This window comes from Ranitomeya variabilis, chromosome 4, assembly GCF_051348905.1.
Source record: "Ranitomeya variabilis isolate aRanVar5 chromosome 4, aRanVar5.hap1, whole genome shotgun sequence".
Classification (NCBI taxonomy): Eukaryota; Metazoa; Chordata; class Amphibia; order Anura; family Dendrobatidae; genus Ranitomeya; species Ranitomeya variabilis.
In genome coordinates, this window is record NC_135235.1 from 553134644 (window position 1) to 553148383 (window position 13740).

Consider the following 13740-nt stretch of genomic DNA (forward strand, 5'->3'; position numbering starts at 1 on the left):
GGAGGGTTGAACCAATTGGCTCAAATTAATTATGTTCAATATTAATATTAACATATTATAGTTATTTTGTTTTAAAATGAATTGTATTACTTAATATTGAGCAGCATTATGTATTTTCACATCCCATTATGTACCATATGAGCCCACACACAGCCCCTACATAACGCAAGAGACCCCACATAGCCTTTTATATACACTATGAGGTCCCACATAGCCTCCTATATACAGTATGAGCCCCCACATAGCCTCCTATATACAGTATGAGCTCCCACATAGCCTCCTATATGCAGTATGAGCCCCCACATAGCCTCCTATATACAGTATGAGCTCCCACATAGCCTCCTATATGCAGTATGAGCCACCACATAGCCACCCATATACATCATAAGCTCAACATCTCCTCCCTATATACAGCATGAGCCCACATAGCCTCCCATATGCAGTATGAGCCACCACATAGCCACCCATATACATCATAAGCTCAACATCTCCTCCCTATATACAGCATGAGCCCACATAGCCTCCCATATACAGCGTGAACCCCCACATAGCCTTCCATATACAGCGTGAGCATCCCATAGTTTCCATATATAGAGCATGAGAGCCACATAGCTTCCATATATAGAGCATGAGAGCCACATAGCCTCCCATATACAGCATGAGCCCCACATAGCTTCCCATATATAGCATGAGTCCCATATCGCCTCAAAAAACAGCTATAGTGTACTGTTTCAGAATCCACTATTTGATACACCCTTAGGACTAGTAGTAGTATAGCGTGGAGAGTCTCCCTTAATATAAAATATAAACTTTATTTGAATAAAAGATAAAACAAATAGTTTTGGACACTACCAAAAGTGATATAAACTACAATAAACGCATAAAATGCTAGTGCTTAAACCAGTGCTCAATAAAAAATGGTTTGGTCTCACCAAAATGTTGAATGTTCTTTGTAGCAGGTTCATGTTGTACAGGAACAACGGATATATTCCATATGTAAGGGGGAGGGGAATATTCCCTGTCGTGCCACTGCATTGCTCCTGTCTTCACAAGGACAGTCACCAAGTGTAGGCTGCTACAGGTTACCCACCAATGGTGTAAACAAGTTAATCCCAATGTGAACCTGCTACAAAGAACATACAACATATTGGTGAGACCAAACCATTTTTTTTATTGAGCACTGATTTAAGCACTAGCACTTTATTTATGCGTTTATTGTAGTTTGTGTCACTTTTGGTTGCGTCCAAAGCCATTTGTTTTATCTTTTATTCAAATAATTAGTTATATTTTATATTAAGGGAGACTCTCCAAGCTATACTCCTCCCATATAGCCTCCTATATACAGCATGAGCCCCACATAGCCTACCATATACAGAGTGAGCCCCGCATAGCCTCCATATATACCGCATGAACCCCACATAGCCTCCCATATAGAGCATGAGTCCCACATAGCCTCTCATATATAGTGTGAGCCCCACATAGCTTCCTTATATACAGCATGAGGACCACATAGACTCGCATTTACTACATGAGACACACATAGCCTCCTTATATACAGCATGAGCCCCTCATAGCCTCCTTATATACAGCATGAGGACCACATAGTCTCCCATATAGAGCATTAGCCCCACATAGACTCTCATATACAGTGTGAGCCCCACATAGCTTCCTTACATACAGCATGAGGACCACATAGCCTCGAATTTACTACATGAGACACACATAGCCTCCCTATATACAGCATGAGCCCCTCATAGCCTCCTTATTTACAGCATGAGCCCCACATAGCCTCTCATATAAAGCATAAGCCCCACATAGCTTCACATACACAACGGGAGCCCCACATAGCCTCCTATGTACATAAAAACACCCCATACACATGGCGGTGGGGTGGGCAGGTTGTGACCCGTGGGCCACTGTTTCATCCCTTCAAGCGGATCAGCCCTTGGGCCAGACTGGAACAGCCAGAGGGTTGGATTTGCCCAAGTCTGACCTAGTGAAACAGGCTGCCAATATCGTGGCTAATGAGGAAAATACTCGTTTATCAAGTGAAATGATTGTTTTGAAACTGATTGAAAAATTCTCATTAGGACTTTGTCCTGCCCTAAACAGGACATGTGGTTCCGAGAACAATCGCAGTCTATGCAGACAGGACAAACTATGACAGGTCCCTCAGTGCACATCTGAAGAGCGGACTGCCTGTCTAAGCAGGCTATTAAATGGCACTGGCTACCCGCAAACATCTTGCTGATCAGTGGTCATTAGTGTTGAGCATTCCGATACCGCAAGTATCGGGTATCGGCCGATACTTGCGGTATCGGAATTCCGATACCGGGATTCCGATACTTGCCGCGTATCGGATACCGGAATCGGAAGTTCCCAGATTCAAACTGCACGAATTCAGCCAATGAGGATGATTCCAAGTGTGGGCACATCCTGTTCAGCATGGAGGGCATGAAACTACTGGCAAGGCTGTGATTGGCTGCTGAAATGATGTCATGCTGCAGTTTAAAAGTCGCTGGCGCCATTTTGCGCTCACTCTGCTGTGAATTCAGTTAGTGACAGGACGCTGTTTGCTGACTGAGGGCCAGTTTAGAGATAGCGATTTGCTTCATTGTTCTTTTCCAAGGCTAATTTAGCAACCGCTGTGTTCACCTACTAATCACCTTGCTTTTGCCTTGCAGCGCTGTTTTCACAGCGATCTGCAAGGTCTCTGTGTGTGTGTGTGTGTGTGTGTGTGTGTGTGTGTGTGTGTGTGTGTGTGTGTGTGTGCAGCCCACTCTCTAGTCTGTGTGCAGCCATAGGCCATAGCTGGTTGTATTCAGTTCAGGGAGGGTGGTTCACTGCCTCATACTGTTCTATTTTTTTTTTCAAGTAGTGCAGGCTGCTGCACATATTTTCAAAAAATTCCTATTAGTGTCTTTCCACCCGTATCCAGCTAACTTGTGGAAAAACACTACATAGGACAACGTAGAGGAGTGTTTTTGGGCCTTGCAGCGCCGTTTACGGCTGTCTGCACGGTCTCCGTGTGACTGCAGCTCGCCCTGTAGTCTGTGTGCAGCCATAGCCAGTTGTATCCAGCTCAGGGTTCTTCACTGCGTCATACCGTAAAATCAATTTTCCTTTTGTTTTAAGTAGTGCAGGCTGCTGCACATTTTTTCAAAAAATTCCTATTAGTGTCTTTCCACCCGTATCCAGCTAACTTGTGGAAAAACACTACATAGGATAATGTAGAGGAGTGTTTTTGGGCCTTGCAGCGCCGTTTACGGCTGTCTGCACGGTCTCCGTGTGACTGCAGCTCGCCCTGTAGTCTGTGTGCAGCCATAGCCGGTTGTATCCAGCTCAGGGTTCTTCACTGCGTCATACCGTAAAATCAATTTTCCTTTTGTTTTAAGTAGTGCAGGCTGCTGCACATTTTTTCAAAAAATTCCTATTAGTGTCTTTCCACCCGTATCCAGCTAACTTGTGGAAAAACACTACATAGGATAACGTAGAGGAGTGTTTTTGGGCCTTGCAGCACCATTTACGGCTGTCTGCACGGTCTCCGTGTGACTGCAGCTCGCCCTGTAGTCTGTGTGCAGCCATAGCCGGTTGTATCCAGCTCAGGGTTCTTCACTGCATCATACCGTAAAATCAATTTTCCTTTTGTTTTAAGTAGTGCAGGCTGCTGCACATTTTTTCAAAAAATTCCTATTAGTGTCTTTCCACCCGTATCCAGCTAACTTGTGGAAAAACACTACATAGGACAACGTAGAGGAGTGTTTTTGGGCCTTGCAGCGCCGTTTACGGCTGTCTGCATGGTCTCCGTGTGACTGCAGCTCTCCCTGTTGTCAGTTCAGCCCCCAAAAAATAAATAAATAATAAAGTTCACCAAACACACCACTTTACATTTGTGTAGGCCACATTAGCTCATATTAAAGTCTAGTCCACACTTTAGAAAATTAGTGTTTCTTATACCTGTTAGGAGCTGTTCAGGAATAAGCACACAAAGCCGTTAGTACTTTTCTGCTTATCTATATCAGTCAACCAAGATGAAGAAGGCAGGGAGTAAGGCACGTGGGCGTGGGCGCGGAGCAGGGAGAGGACGTGGGGATTCTGTGCCTGCTGCGGGCACCGGTGACTCATCAGCACCCACTTTCAGCAGGGAACAGTCGTTCATGCGCAGCTTTGTCGGAGAGCGCCGTACACCACTGCTGCGTGAAGACCAAATTGAAGCCGTTGTTGGATGGATGGCAGCTAATGCATCGACTTCAATTAGTGCCACATCCTCTCAGACACAGAGCACTGGAGAGCAGCCATCTGTCTCTTCACCACCTGCCAAATTGCCCAGGCAGACAGAGAGCCCAGGACAGGAGCCGTCTCTACTTCTGTTCTCTGAATCTCTTGGCTTGGAAACAGGGGGCCAGCCAAGCAGCATTGGAGAAATGGAAGAAGAGGCAGGGTGCAGTGATGCCCAACAGCTTTTTCTCTCTGAGTCTGAAGAGGCGGGTGGGCCAGTGCCTCCGGTCACCACATCGCAGGACGCATCCGCTGATGACACTCAGGTGCCACTTTCTGGTGCGTGCTCTGCTGCTGAGACTACCCAGGAGGAGCAGTTGGTGGCAGAGGGTAGTGTAGATGATGAGGTCCTTGACCCATCTTGGCGTGAGGGACAGGAAGGTGGTGGGAGCAGCTCTGAGGAAGAGATTCCCCTAACGGGCCAAAGAGGGAGAGGGAGGGGGAAGACTGCGGATCCTGCAGCCTCCACTTTGGCACCCGTTAGGAGCATGTCTCTTTCAAAAGCCAAAAAGGGCGCTCCCAAGACTTGCAGTGCCTGGTCCTTTTTTGACACAGTTGCAGATGACATTTGCTATGTCAAATGCAAGGTGTGTCATCACAAAGTCAAAAGAGGTCGAAATGTCAGCAACCTCAATACCTCCAACATGTGGAAACATGTGCGGACCAGGCACCTGGCGGAGTTAGAAAAACACACTGAAGAGCTAAGCCAACCAACAGCGGCAGCTACCACCTCTTCAGCTCGAGTTGCCTCTTCCTCCAGCTCACACGCAGCTGGTTCGGCTTCCTCCCAGGATCGCCGTGGAAGAACCTCTGGCCCTGTTGTCCAGAGACCCACTGTAATTCCACCCGCAGCACCACGTTCCCAGGCATCCTCACACTCCCAGCCCAGTCTACAGCCATCGGTAGTACAGGCATGGGAGAAAAGGCGGCCTTTCTCGTTAAACCACCCACGAGCACAGGCTCTGACTGCAGGCATTGCCAAACTTCTGTCACTGGAAATGCTGTCATTCAGGCTGGTGGAGACTGACAGCTTCCGTGACTTGATGCCATTGGCAGTCCCACAGTACAATGTGCCCAGCCGCTTTTACTTCAGCAGGCAAGCTGTCCCTGCCCTGCACAAGCATGTGGAGGGACACATAAAACACGCGCTACTGAACGCCGTCAGTAGCAAGGTCCACCTCACCACCGATGCGTGAACCAGTCAACATGGACAGGGGCGATACCTTTCCCTCACAGCCCATTGGGTTAATGTTGTTGAGCCGGGTACAGATCGTGCGAGTGGCGCAGGACGTGTCCTGCCCACTCCAAGGATTGCAGGAATCCAGTCTGTACGCATTGACTCCTCCTCTTACACCAGTTCCTCAGAATCATCGCTGCAGGAGCCGTCACAGTCCACCTCCACATGGACCCGTGAACGTTTACCTGTTACGACCGACATGAGCACAGCCGTGGCCAAACGTCAACAGGCCGTCTTGAAATTAATTTCTTTGGGGAATCGAAGCCACACAGCGCAGGAGCTCTGGAATGCCATCAAGCAGGAGAGCGATGTGTGGTTTGTGGCAGCGAATCTCCAGCCAGGCATGGTAGTGTGTGATAATGGCCGAAATCTGGTGGCAGCTCTGGGCCTCGGCAACCTCACTCACATCCCATGTCTGGCACATGTGCTCAATTTGGTCGTGCAGAGTTTTTTGAGGGACTATCCTGATCTTGATGCACTGCTGCACAAGGTCCGCATAGAGTGTGCTCACTTGTGGCGTTCCAGCACGGCAAAATTGCGCATTGCGGCTCTGCAGCGCCGATTCCGCCTTCCGGAACATCGCATCATATGTGACCTACCTACCAGGTGGAATTCCACGTTACATATGTTGGAGCGGTTGTGTGAGCAGCAGCAAGCAGTAATGGAGTACCAGCTGCATCAGGCGCAAAGAAGTCGCACTCCACGCCGTTCAGACTTCACAACCACAGAGTGGGCCACTATGAAGGACGTCTGCCAGGTTTTGCGTCCCTTCGATTATTCCACGCGGATGGCGAGTGCAGATGATGCACTAGTCAGCATGACTGTCCCCCTTATCTGCCTGCTTGAAAAATCACTGCAAGCGCTAAGGGATGATGTTGTGGAAGAGGTGGAGGATGAGGATTCACCATTTCCATCATCTTCTGGACAGTCAGCGCCACGTGGTTCCTCACAAACGCGTAGGCAGGGGACACTTTGTGAGGAGGATGAGGAGGAGTCAATGGAGGAGGAAGACATCCGTCCAGAGGAGGGAGTTACACAATTGTCCAGTAGTCAGTGTGTACAGCGAGGGTGGGGTGATGACGAGCGGGCAGAGATCACGCCTCCAGCAGGGGACAGCGTTTCTTGGCCAGTTGGCAGTCTGCAGCACATGGTGGATTACATGCTGCAGTGCCTGAGAAACGACCGCCGCATCGCCCACATTCTCAGCATGTCTGATTATTGGGTGTTCACCCTCCTCGATCCTCGCTACCGGGACAACGTAGAAAGCCTCATCACACCGTTGAACCGGAGGCGAAAAATGCGGGAATACCAAGAGACACTGGTGAATTCCATCATCTTCTCCATTCCAACTGAGAGAAGTGCTGCTAGTGCATTACAAAGCAGCTCAGTGCGTCCAGGCAGTGGAGGAGGCTCTGCACAAAGAGGGAGCAGAAGCAGTGCCTCTGCCCAAGGCAAGACCAGTATGGCCCAACTGTGGCACAGTTTTGTGTGCCCGCCACAAAAGTCTACACCATCACAGACAGCTCCAGTCAGCAGGAGGCAACGGTTCCGTCAGATGGTGACAGACTACATGTCTTGCCCTCTTGCTGTACTCCCAGACGGCTCTTCCCCTTTCAAGTTTTGGGTCTCAAAGCTGTATACATGGCCAGAGCTAAGCCAGTATGCATTGGAGGTGCTGGCTTGCCCTGCGGCTAGTGTACTATCGGAACGCGTCTTTAGTGCTGCAGGTGGTGTACTAACTGACCGTCGCATGTGACTATCCTCCGATAACGTTGACCGGCTTACTTTCCTGAAAATGAACCAGGCCTGGATCTCGTAGGAATTTGCCACTCCTCTTCCTGATTAAATAATTAGGTGACGGTCTACAGTATCCAGGTCTCCAGTTGTGTTCATCTTTCTACCACCTGAACTTTAATTCCTGGGCTCCAACACCGCCAGTTGAGGCTCAGAAGTGCCGCCTGCACAGTCAAAACATACGACCCAGTGTTATTGGGTGTCAGTAACGTCAGCTGATCCCCAGCTGTGTAGCCGGCAATGTGTCCTGTGACCGCCACGCTGACACAACAACTGAAATGTAAGGGAACCTGTCCCCCCCCAAGGCGTTTGTTACTGAAAGAGCCACCTTGTGCAGCAGTAATGCTGCACAAGGAAAAGGTAGCTATTTTTGTTTAGCTCCTTGCACACGCAGAACTTAACACTTATAAAATGTGTTCACTGATACCGTAAAACCGTCCCGGAGGTGGGACTTTCCTTTGTAATGTGACGCAGCACAGCCGTCATTCTTACCCCCCCGGCGCCGTGCGCCGGCTCCTCAGCGTTGTTTGATTCTGTCTCGAAGCCTGTGCTGTTATGTTATCCCTTGGCCAGGCACACTTAGCGCTGCCCCTCTTCTGACATCATTTGGTGTCATGCTGACTGCGCGTGTGCGGCCGCGCTGGCCGAGATCCCGCCTCGCAGTGTCTTCTGATTTAATCACACTGCGGGCCTGGGATCCATGGGCATGCGCAGTGCATATCTTGACCTCCGCCTCTCACTCATCTCCCTTCGCCTTCTTCAGACTGTGCGCCGTCAGCTGATCCCTAATAGCATGCCACGGCCGTGACACCGCACAGTCTGAAGAAGCCGGAGGGAGAGGAGTGAGAGGCGAGGATATGCACTGCGCATGGCCACGGATCCCAGGTCTGCGGTGGGATTACATTAGACGACACTGCGAGGCGGGATCTCGGCCAGCGCGGACGCACAGGCGCAGCCAGACTGACACCAAATGATGTCAGAAGATGGGCAGCGCTAAGTGTGCCTGGCCAAGGGATAACATAACAGCGCAGGCTCCGGGACGGAATTAAACAACGCTGAGGAGCCGGGGCATGGCGCCAAGGGGGTAGGAATGACGGCTGTGCTGCGTCATATTACGAAGGAAAGTCCCACCTCTGGGACGGTCTCACGGTATCAGGGGACACATTTTATAAGTGTTTAGTTCTGTGTTTGCAAGGAGCATAATGAAAAGAGCCACCTTTTCCTTTTGCATCCTTTGTGCTGCACAAGCTGGCTCTTTCAGCTACAAATGCCTTGGGGGGGGTTAAAGGTTCCCTTTCGACTTTCTCCAATCAGGCTTCGGCCTACACTGTGTTCCTCTGCTCCTCCTGCTGTCCCTGGGCTCCAACACCGCTAGTTGGTGCCTGGAAGTGCTGTCCGCACAGTCAACACTTGCTGCCGTGTTATTGGGGTTTAGTAACGTCAGCTGTTCCCCAGCTGTGTGTGTGGCAATCCCTCCTCTCTCCTCCACCTCCTCCTCCTTCTGTCCCTGGGCTCCAACACCGCTAGTTGTCCGGAAGTGCTGTCCGCACAGTCAACAGTCGCTCCTCTGTTATTGGGGCTCAGTAACGTCAGCTCTTCCCCAGCTGTGTGTGTGGCAATCCCTCCTCTCTCCTCCACCTCCTCCTCCTCCTTCTGTCCCTGGGCTCCAACACCGCTAGTTGTTGTCCGGAAGTGCTGTCCGCACAGTCAACAGTCGCTCCTCTGTTATTGGGGTTCAGTAACGTCAGCTGTTCCCCAGCTGTGTGTGTGGCAATCCCTCCTCTCTCCTCCACCTCCTCCTCCTCCTTCTGTCCCTGGGCTCCAACACCGCTAGTTGTTGTCTGGAAGTGCTGTCCGCACAGTCAACAGTCGCTCCTCTGTTATTGGGGTTCAGTAACGTCAGCTGTTCCCCAGCTCTGTGTGTGGCAATCCCTCCTCTCTCCTCCACCTCCTCCTCCTCCTTCTGTCCCTGGGCTCCAACACCGCTAGTTGTTGTCCGGAAGTGCTGTCCGCACAGTCAACAGTCGCTCCTCTGTTATTGGGGTTCAGTAACGTCAGCTGTTCCCCAGCTGTGTGTGTGGCAATCCCTCCTCTCTCCTCCACCTCCTCCTCCTCCTTCTGTCCCTGGGCTCCAACACTGCTAGTTGTTGTCCGGAAGAGCTGTCCGCACAGTCAACAGTCGCTCCTCTGTTATTGGGGTTCAGTAACGTCAGCTGTTCCCCAGCTGTGTGTGTGGCAATCCCTCCTCTCTCCTCCACCTCCTCCTCCTCCTTCTGTCCCTGGGCTCCAACACCGCTAGTTGTTGTCCGGAAGTGCTGTCCGCACAGTCAACAGTCGCTCCTCTGTTATTGGGGTTCAGTAACGTCAGCTGTTCCCCAGCTGTGTGTGTGGCAATCCCTCCTCTCTCCTCCACCTCCTCCTCCTTCTGTCCCTGGGCTCCAACACCGCTAGTTGTTGTCCGGACGTGCTGTCCGCACAGTCAACAGTTGCTCCTCTGTTATTGAGGTTCAGTAACGTCAGCTGTTCCCCAGCTGTGTGTGTGGCAATCCCTCCTCTCTCCTCCACCTCCTCCTCCTCCTTCTGTCACTGGGCTCCAACACCGCTAGTTGTTGTCCGGAAGTGCTGTCCGCACAGTCAACAGTCGCTCCTCTGTTATTGGGGTTCAGTAACGTCAGCTGCTCCCCTGCTGTGTGTGCTGCAATACCTCCTATCTGCTCCTCCTGCTGTCCCTGGGCTCCAACACCGCTAGTTGTTGTCCAGAAGTGCTGTCCGCACAGTCAACAGTCGCTCCTCTGTTATTGGGGTTCAGTAACGTCAGCTGTTCCCCAGCTGTGTGTGTGGCAATCCCTCCTCTCTCCTCCAAAAAAAAAAAAAAACACCAGAACACAGGCATGCTTACCTGTTCAAGGCCTCCAACAATTGCACTACCCAGGGTGCACCAGGCCCAAGTAAAGATAGCAAACAACACAGGTGCAAATAATACCGATGCAGCCAACCTACAATCAGGAATTGGCTGCTTGGAGCACCCATGCAAAAAAATAGTCTGTATGTGGCATGTTCACACAGGACTGCAAAGTATATGGTGAAAAGCCTATTAATGACGCCATAAATATAGCGGGCTAACCATGATGCATCCTGTGTGAACAGAGGCCACAGTGTACAGAGCCATCTAGGGCCCAGGCGCACCCTGGAAAAATGTACAGTGCACCAAAAACATAACAATGTATGCAAGGTATTGGTTGATATTATGGCCACAATATTGAAGCTGCCAACCCACGTCAAGGGTCCTTGTATCTTGGCAGTCCTAATCTAAAAAAACACCATTGGAGGAAAACCTCCACTAAACTCAAAAAAAAAAAAAAAAAAAAAAAAAAAAAAAACCCCAGAACACAGGCATGCTTACCTGTTCAAGGCCTCCAACAATTGCACTACCCAGGGTGCACCAGGCCCAAGTAAAGATAGCAAACAACACAGGTGCAAATAATACCGATGCAGCCAACCTACAATCAGGAATTGGCTGCTTGGAGCACCCATGCAAAAAAATAGTCTGTATGTGGCATGTTCACACAGGACTGCAAAGTATATGGTGAAAAGCCTATTAATGACGCCATAAATATAGCGGGCTAACCATGATGCATCCTGTGTGAACAGAGGCCACAGTGTACAGAGCCTCTCTCCTCCACCTCCTTCTGTCCCTGGGCTCCAACACCGCTAGTTGTTGTCTGGAAGTGCTGTCCGCACAGTCAACAGTCGCTCCTCTGTTATTGGGGTTCAGTAACGTCAGCTGTTCCTCAGCTGTGTGTGTGGCAATCCCTCCTCTCTCCTCCACCTCCTCCTTCTGTCCCTGGGCTCCAACACCGCTAGTTGTTGTCTGGAAGTGCTGTCCGCACAGTCAACAGTCGCTCCTCTGTTATTTGGGTTCAGTAACGTCAGCTGCTCCCCTGCTGTGTGTGCTGCAATACCTCCTATCTGCTCCTCCTGCTGTCCCTGGGCTCCAACACCGCTAGTTGTTGTCCAGAAGTGCTGTCCGCACAGAGCCAAACACCTTGCCAATGTGTTAGTGGGGTTCAGTAATGCCTGCTGCTCCCCTGCTGTGTATACGGCAACGTGTCATGCGACCGCCACGCAGGCACAACAACTTAAATTTAAGGGAACCTGTCCCCCCCCAGGCGTTTCTTACTGAAAGAGCCACCTTGTGCAGCAGTAATGATGCAAAAGGAAAAAGTGCCTCTTTTCGTGGTGCTCCTTGCACATGCTGAACCTTTCACTTATGAAATGTGTCCCCTCACACCGTTAAACCGTCCGGTAGGTGGAACTTCGTAATGTTAATGTGACGCAGCACAGCCGTCATTCTTACCCCCTTGGCGCCGTGCGCCGCCTCCTCAGCGTTGTTTGAATCTGTCCCGGAGCCTGCGCTGTTATGCTAGCCCTTGGACATGCACACTTAGCGCTGCCCGTCTTCTGACATTATTTGGTGTCAAGCTGGCTGCGCCTGTGCGGCCGCGCTTGACGAGATCCCGCCTCGTAGTGTCTTCTGATTTAATCCCACTGCGGGCCTGTGATCCATGGACATGCGCAGGGCATATCTTAACATCCGCCTCTCACTCATCTCCCTACGCCTTCTTCAGATTGTGCAACGTCAGCTGATCCCTAATAGCATGCCACGGCCGTGACGCCACACAGTCTGAAGAAGCCATAGGGAGGGGAGTGAGAGGCGAGGATATGCACTGCTCATGCCCACGGATCACAGGTCCGCAGAGTGATTACATTAGATGACACAGCGAGGCGGGATCTTGGCCAGCGCGGCCGCACAGGCGCAGCCAGCCTGACACCAAATGATGACGGGCAGCGCAAAATGTGTGCATGGCCAAGGGCTAACATAACAGCGCAGGCTCCGGGACAGATTCAAACAACGCTGAGGAGGCGGCGCACGGCGCCAAGGGGGTAAGAATGATGGCTGTGCTGCGTCACATTACAAAGGAAAGTTCCACCTACCGGACGGTTTAACGGTGTGAGGGGACACATTTCATAAGTATCAAGTACAGCGTTTGCAAGGACCATAATTAAAAGAGCTAAGTTTACCTTTTCCAGCATTAGTGCTGTACAAGATGGCTCTTTCAGCTACAAACGCCTTGGGGGGGGGGGGGTTAAAGGTTCCCCTTCAACTTGCTCCAGTGCAGGCTTCGGCCTACACTCTGCTCCTCCCGCAGAGCCTGGGCTCTAACACCGCCAGTTGGCGCCCGGTACTGCTAGCTGCACAGAGAAAAACACCAGCCAATGTGTCAGTGGGGTTCAGCACCGCCAGCTGTTCCCCTGCTGTGTAGCCGGCAACGTGTCCTGCAACAGCCACGCAGACACAAAGCTGCCGCCAGTGCAGGCTTCGGCCTACACTCTGCTCCCTCTCCTCCTCCTGCTGACCCTGGGCTCTAACACCTCCAGTTGGCGCCCAGTACTGCTAGCTGCACAGAGAAAAACACCAGCCAATGTGTCAGTGGGGTTCAGCACCGCCAGCTGTTCCCCTGCTGTGTTGCCGGCATCGTGTCCTGCAAAAGCCACGCAGACACAAGAACTGAAATTGAAGGGAACCTGTCCCCCCTCCCCCAGGTGTTTGTGTGTTTTACAGCCACCTTGTACAGCAGTAATGCTGCATGTGTGCAAGGTGGCTCATAAACTTATTCTCCTTGCACACGTGGAACGGAACACGTCTACAATGTGTCCCCTGAGACCATTAAAACGTCCCTGAGGTGTGACTTTCCTTTGTAATGACACGCAATGACCCCCTTGGTAGCACAGCCCTTCTTCTGACATCATTGTTTGGCTGGCTGCGCCTCTGCGCCTGCCCTGCCCGACACAACGCCCCTCGGTGTCTTATTTATTTTGACTGCGAGGGTGTGATTGACGGGCATGAGCAGTGCATATCTTCGCCAGGCTGTCACTCAGCTCCTTCCGCCTTCTTCAGACTGTGCGGCTTCATGGCCGTGGCATGCGATAAGGGATCAGCTGACGCCGCACAGTCTGTAGCAGGTGTAAGGACACGAGCGAGAGGCGAACATATGTACTGCGCCAGGCCATGAATCCCAGCCCCGCAGTGTGAAACACTGTAAAGGCACTGCTGGGCTGGGATTCATGGGCATCGCGAACCGCACCGGTCGACATGAAATGATGTCAGAAGACGGGCATCGCATGGCCAAGGGATAACGCAACAACGCAGACTCCTGTACAGCAAAATGCGATGCTCAGGAGGCCGCGCCAAGCACCAAGGTGGTATTTTTGCCAGCTGTGCTGCGTCTCATTACGAAGGGAACTCCCGCCTCCAAGACAGATTGACTGTATAAGGGTCAAAATGTTGTACGTGTTTCATTCAGCTTGTGCAAGAACAAAATTAAAAGAGCAACCTTTCACTTGTGCAGCACTACTGCTGCATAAGGCGT

The 13740-nt window shown here is 51.2% G+C and overlaps 1 protein-coding gene across 3 annotated transcripts in view; it reads left to right on the top strand.

Annotated features, from left to right (window-relative positions):
- The window catches only part of MARCHF10 (membrane associated ring-CH-type finger 10), a 131302-nt gene that overhangs the window by 83824 nt on the left and 33738 nt on the right, over positions 1-13740 (top strand). The gene's annotated exons all lie outside the window — the stretch shown is intronic.